Below are 7,160 nucleotides of genomic sequence, written 5' to 3'. Positions count from 1 at the left end.
ATTCTCACCCACTTCGAATATGTGCTACACGTCTCTGCTTGTTAAGATGTTAATATAGTTTACCACTGGGCGACTGCTCTTCTGTTCATATTTATCTTCCCCATTTGAATATTTTCATAGTTGCTATTAAATACCACATCTGTAGGATCCCAGCAAAATGTCACAGGCGTAATCTAGCTAAAGAGATCAAGCAAAGGTTTGTTTCATCTGCTTTTTCCTTTAGCCTCTACGTTTCAGCTTTTGGGGTTCTCGTGATGCTTACCAATGTCTACATTTTATTTATATGACTTGGTAATGAAACCGCAGAACTGAAGTGTCCAACCTCTCTCCAACCTGCTTTTCTTTCTGCAATTCAGAGAACTTTAAAATGCACTGTAAGAGCAAGTGTGGTGAGAGGCTTCCCTGGAACTGGCGTGAGCACGGCTGTGGAAGCTGGCATCCCCATGCAAACTTATCTCTTCCCTGGTAAATGCCATACATTTTCATTAGGTGATCAATAGAAATGACACCACTGCCCAGGAGCTCAACCCTGATATTTAAATGTCTTCTCCTCGACCTTAATGAGGGCATCTGTCAGCGCAGTGGAGTGGGGCGACATTTCCAACACTGCCGCTCCACTCTGTGATTAGACACAGATCATTCAGAGGTTAGATTTCAGGCTCGTGGTGATTCCAGCATGGTCTAAACAACAATCGTGGTAAATACAAAACTTGTGATAAGAATAACAAATAATATCTTGTTTTTCAAACTGCACCTTAATTAGCAGTAGCATGACGTACTGGGTTGAGGAGGCGGGGGTGAGGGGGTGTGGGGAGCTTCCACTATATGCCAGGCCCTGAACACAATGGGTGGGAGAGAGGGAAGGAGTTTCTGGACAGATGGAGAAATAGAGAGGAAAAATCAGGATTTGGGAGGAGGTAGCTGGAAAAGGCAAAAGCCACAGAGCCTACGTGTATTAGTCAGGTTTCTCCGCAAAGCATTCGGTGAGGTCTTATAAAAGATACATCATTTGTAAGTCTTTGGTAAATTTATAAAGCTTGCGTCTCAGCCTTTAGATCAAGATATATCCATGTTTCTTAATCCAAATTTCCAGAAAAATGAGAAACCAATTAATTCAGAATCTCAAGTGGGATGTATGCTTTATTGCATAGCTTTAAAGGTTTCTCAGAACTGTAGGAAAACTGATCTACGCAAAGGCCATTTGATGGCTGAGTTCTAGTATCATTTCATCCCATTTCTGGACATTGGGATCTAGACAAACTCATCATACTTGAGATAAAAGTCTTCAATTTCAGCAAATATATCAACTGGTGATCCATCAGGCAAAAGCCATGGTCAATCTTCTAAATAACTGCAAAGCAAGACCCTGTCCTATAACTGTTACACCCCAGCCCCTCCATCCTTAAGGCATGCACGGAAGGGGCTGGCCTCCTACTCTGTAAGGAACTTGGACACGAATTGTTATGCCCTCTGGCTTCATTGGCTCTTTTCTTCTCTGAATTATAGTTTCATTTTCTCATCAGCAGCCTTGGTTTGATTTTCATCTGATGGGACAAATTTCAGACCCTGTAGAAGGTTTTATGCAGTTCACATGGTTATTAAAGAAGTGCTAGCTGCCTGATTTATGATAATGGCTCGAGACCCCTTCTTCTGGTTTCGGGGAATCCTGGCTTGAGGAGCTGGTCTCAGAACTGGCTGTGTTCAGGATCCAAGTCTTATGGGCAGATGTGTCATCCTGTTACAGGTCCTGAGGTGTCAGTTTTGATACCTTCCATTTCTTCTTTTCCTTTGACTTCCCTCGTCATATCTGTTGTAGGCAGCTGAGAAAGATGGGTTGTTCGGTAAACAACATGGGATTCACAATGCTGTATTTGGGGCCAGTCACTGTCCACATACATTACAGTCTTCTCTGGCACTTACAGATTGAAAAATTGCAAAGATATTTTTGGAAACAATTTACTGTACTTCTTTCTGATCCTCAGTTCCCCCCACCCAACTCTGCTGACAGTATCTTGGGTTCCAGTTACCTTAGTATCTCCCCAAATGCCTCTGCTTTAGGGCAGTTATATCATTATCTAGATCAGGCGAGATTGTAGATATTTTTCTTAGCCTTAATTTTGACTTTGCAGCAATTTTTTCCACCAACATAGCTTTAGACAAAGACCTAATCTGTTCAGTTTGTACAGTCCCTTCTTTGGGCCCCTCCAAATGAGCAGCCAATCTCTTTTTTCTAAATTAAATTTATTGGTAACATTGGTTAATAACATCACGAGTTTCAAGTGTACCATTCTATAATACATCATCTGTATATTGCACTGTGTGCTCACCACCCAGAGTCAGTTCTCCTTCTGTCACCATATATTTGACCCACTTGACCCTCTTCATTCTCCCCACCGCCACCTCCCTTACCCTCTGGTCTATGTCTCTTTATCAAGTTGCACAACTCTTAATCTTTAGCTCGTGCTTTCCTTGCTTCTGCTAAAACTTCAACTGGTGCTCGTTTACCTTGAGCAGATCCCTGAGGACCTATTTCTAGGGGGGGCACCTCTGTCTATACTTGCTGACATGGATGTTTCACCATGAGACACACAAGTACATCTTTTCAGTTAGGTCTAACCACCGGAAAATTTTCAGTGGCTGCAGTAGGGCATTAAAAGTAGGGGGATAAACGTACACATTATGAAGTAGAGATAAGATAGAATTCAGTGTATGGTACTCTGGGCTGGCTTTCCTTTCCAGTCTCCCAAACTACATAGTTGGTCTTGACATTCTTGGGCTACTAGAATGCCTGACACTTTGTCTCCCTTCACTACAATCTTCTTCTGGGTGTTGTACTATTGCAGCCGCTGAGCACACGTGCCTCCTGCCAGTTCTTTGGCTCCTCGATGAACCAGCGGCACCAACAGGCATTTACATCTGTAATAGCAGCAGGGGCAGCAGACATTGATCTCTGAGGACCCCATACTATAAGACCTCATAATGCCATAGGAGATCATCATTAGGACTTTTCTCTCTTGATGTCGTTTTTTGTTTTTGTTTTTTTTAAATAAGTGCGAGGTCCAAAGTACTCTCTAAAACAAACACCTATGACTAGGAGTCCCCTAAAACTTCACACTTACCTTGTCTAAAATTGGTCTCTTGCTTACTTGTCCAGACTCACCCAAACCTGTTTCTCTTTCCCAGGCTTTCCCATCTTAATAAACAGTGCTGCTCAGTTGACGAGGTTCTTAACCAAGGTTATCCTTCATTTTTCTCCTTCACTCCCACCACATATCCACCCCAGCCAGAAATCCTGCCTCTGGTCCAAACCAATCATCTCTGGGGAGGATTTCTGTAATAACCCCTTCAATGGGTTTTCTATTTCTATTTTTAGCCCCCTCCCCATCACTACCCTCCACCCCCCACATAATTTAGTCTCTACACTGCAACCAGAAGATCCTTTTAAAAGGCAAATTGGATTGTCAATCTTCTGCAGTAACCCTTCAGTTGCATCACCAACATTTAGGAACAATCCAAAGCCCTCACTATGGCCTCCAAGTCCTGCATGACTTTATCCCCAGCTGTCTCTTTGATTGCAATCCACACACTTGACACCTTGCTCACTCTACTGGCTTCCTTGCTGGTCCTTAAATGTCAATTACGGACCTGCCTTAGGTCCTTTGCACTTGCTGTCCCCTCAGCCTGGAACCCCTTCGTCTACACAGTTCAAGGCTGACTCTTCAATTCATCTGCTTCCCTGCTCAGAGACACCTCTCCTTTTGAGGCCTCTATATAATATACTACTCTTATTTCCTCATCCTTCTTTATTTATAATTGTAGCATTTATGTATACCAAGTTTCATATTATGTATTTTTTTGTTGATTTGTTTATAGTATTTGCCTAATAAACTAAGACTCTCAAGGGTAGGGACTCTGCTTTGTTGTCTTCAGGCTACCCCACACCTAGAATGATGATTGGCATCAAATATGTGCTTAATACATATTTAATACATATTTCTTGAATGAATAGCTAAATGGAAATATTAGAACTTAAGACAAACTGTCCTTATTTTCCTGTTTTTCCCAAGGTCAGTTTTGCCAAGGGTAAGGATAAACTGACTATAGTTTGAACTCAAGTCCTACGGTATCTCTTTATGGCTCCCTATTGATGGTTGTAATAAAAATTGTTTAATGTTCTGCCTGCTAAAACTTAAAACTAAACTCTATTTAAATTATTCTTCCCTAGCATTTCTGAGTAAAAATCTTAGCCCTGACCACAGCAGAGGATCTGCTGGAGATGATTTACTGGAATGGCAAGTGTGCCCCACCTGTGATCTGTGCAGGAAGATCAATATCATTTTTTGCTAAATTATGTCACTAATGAGAACATTTCCAAGGAGTTTCAATGACAGGGCCCTCATTTACTTCCAGAGCTGCATGCACAACTCAAATAGCCCCTGAAACAAGCTCGGTAATATCAATGCATAAATCACTCTTCAAATGAGCAACAAGTATATGTCATGACTTACATTTACCCCCATGTAATAGCAAATGAAGGAGAACATTTATTATTTACTAACTTTGGTTGCATCAGCCTTTTAAGTTGTTCTAGTTGAACTATAAAGCTCTACAAAATGTCTCAGACTGACTTATTATGTAGCAGAGTAGAAAAATTTGCAGCGGCAGTTAGAACACTTAGGTTTGTTTCCATCACATGTGCAAACTTGTGGCAGCAACTTACATTCCTTCTGTTCCTCATTATACTAGAGGATAATACAGCTGAGATTTCAAAAAACCCCAGCATTTTTAGGAAACAGCTACAAAAAGCTTCCCATTGTAGGAGAACAAATGACAATTCAAAATATATATGTAAAACATATTTGTGGAACCAGATTTGACTACCTACAAATGAATGTATAAAGTAGGTAGTTTCTGTAAAATTCTGTGTTTTCTGTATTTTTAAGTCTCCTGCATCTCTTCATGAATTCATTCCATAAATACCTACTGAGTAACTATTATGTTCTACATGCTTTGCTAAGTAGAGCTAGGGATATACAATCCAGAGGACAGACATGGATATAAACATGTATTATTTCTTATAATTAAGTTAAAAGAATATATTCTCTCTGATCAAAATAATCTTGGTTTTCATAAAAGTTTGAGGGAAAAAAAGGGGAAAGGGACTGACAAAATTTCAAGAAAAATCTTGTATAATTCAAATGAATTGAATAGTCAGGTTGCCTCTACATAGCCATGAATGTATTAGATTACAGAAGTACAGAAAATACTTGCAGCTTTTGAAACTGGTCTCCAGTACCCCTAAGAGTACAGCAGATTATATGATATTTCACTATAGTTCTAAGAATCTATCAATGAAGTTAAATGAGGACTTACTGTATATATGCTAGCTTTAAAAAAAAATCTCTTCCATGAGGTTGTATGAACCTAGTGGCCTCCTCCTTGCCAATGCCTGGTGCCTCTGACACCCAGAGCAGAGACTGGCAGCCCCAGATGTGGTGAAGCCAGAGTTCTCATGACTTCTGGAGTAAATGCTCATGGTGCATTTTTGGAAAGCAACTTAAAAAAATGCATTCTCCATCTTACAAGACACTTGAAGAAGACATTGATCACAGAACCTCCTAATTCCTTTTTCTGTATCTTTTTCCTTCTTAAAGACAACCTGCTCCCCTCAGGCTCCTGGTGCTGAATTTTCTCCGTGCACAGGCAGACCTGCTCTAAGGACTTGATTTTGATAGAGTCCCTGGTACCACAGTTCAAATGCCTGATGTGCCTTTCTCCTTTCCCACAGGCATCTGTACTAATAAAGCTCAACCCTTAAACAAGAGGAATCACTTCTGAATTTCTTGTTTTATCTTCTGTTAATTGGAAATGTAGAGTGACCTTCAGCTCTGACATGCTGTGGTTCTAAGTGTGCAGCATCATATTTGTCCAGGTCTTAAAGGGGTAGAGAGGGAAGAGTGGGGTATAAAATTCTTTGTGGGGATCCTGTTAACAGTTAGGGTGATTTCCCTTACAAGCAACAAGAAGCCTAACAGTATTTTAACCAATAAAGTAATTTTATTACGTATGTAACAAGAAATCTAGAGGTGGGGTTTTCAGGAGTGGACCTGCAGCTCCACATGCCTTGGCCTGGCCACCGAGTCAGTCTCTCTGGCAAGCTGGTATTCCCATCATGGTTGCCTAATGGCCTGCAGCAGCTCTTGGCATCATATCTTTATGTTCAAGGAAGGAAGGGGAAGGGACAAAGGGGCAGATTCAGGGCATTTACACCTATATCCAGGAGAAAACTCTTTCCCAGAGCCCCCAACAGACTCCCCTTACATCCCATTGGGCAGAACTGAGTCATTCCCCCAACTCTAGTAGCAGGGAGTTTATAGAGACCAACCATGAGCTATTCCCTCGGGTTAGGCATATTGAGCACTGAGCGAAATCAAGGATCGTTAGCAAGGAAGCAAGGGAATGTGTTTCTGGAAGGCAGTCTGCATGGTCCACCACAACCTTGGAACCACGTCACCAAGGAGCTACTCTGAGCAGGTTCGTGGCCGGGCTTGAAAATGCCAAGTCCAATCTTTTCTACCTTCTTTGCTTCCCTGTTGCTTCCTTGTAAATATTCAGGTTAAGAGAGGAGGAGAATGTGTCATGAAATGGATGGTGATGCTCTAAATTAAAAGATAAAATGTTGTACAACTACGTTCAACTTTCCTATTCTTATCATTCTTTTTACATTTTTATTCTTTAACTTGAATTTATGCCAAACATTTTATTTAATCACATTTGCAAATTGCCTAGAAAATACAATAGAGCTTTTTGGTCCGGCTACTCTCACTGAAAATGGCCCAGAGATGATTGTATTCAGTTTTACTTTCAAGATCTCCACTTGACAAATGCCAGCATGTTAAGAAAACAGATGGTTTCATTTGAGGCTTCTTTTGCTGTATACAGGCTAATGTTTTTGACATCATGCCAAGATTTGATTTGTAATTTTAAAATTGCTGTTTTCCCAGGCTAAGCTTGGGGTACCATCAAAATTCTTAGATAGTCTCCAGGATGGGAAAGCAACATTTTTGCATGAGAGCTAATTCAAGAAAAATTTAAAAATGTATAAAGGACACATTTTTTCCAATCAAAATAAAAATAATTTTATTGATTTCGATGGAGAA

At 40.6% G+C, this 7,160-nt stretch overlaps 1 pseudogene; it reads right to left on the bottom strand.

Moving 5' to 3' along the window:
• Positions 1-1,186: 1,186 nt before the first annotated feature.
• On the bottom strand, positions 1,187-2,944 carry LOC109387794 (parafibromin pseudogene; annotated as a pseudogene).
• Positions 2,945-7,160: the final 4,216 nt, after the last annotated feature.

Source organism: Hipposideros armiger, unplaced genomic scaffold, assembly GCF_001890085.2.
Source record: "Hipposideros armiger isolate ML-2016 unplaced genomic scaffold, ASM189008v1 scaffold_169, whole genome shotgun sequence".
Lineage (NCBI taxonomy): Eukaryota > Metazoa > Chordata > Mammalia > Chiroptera > Hipposideridae > Hipposideros > Hipposideros armiger.
This window is presented reverse-complemented; position numbering and strand designations above follow the sequence as displayed.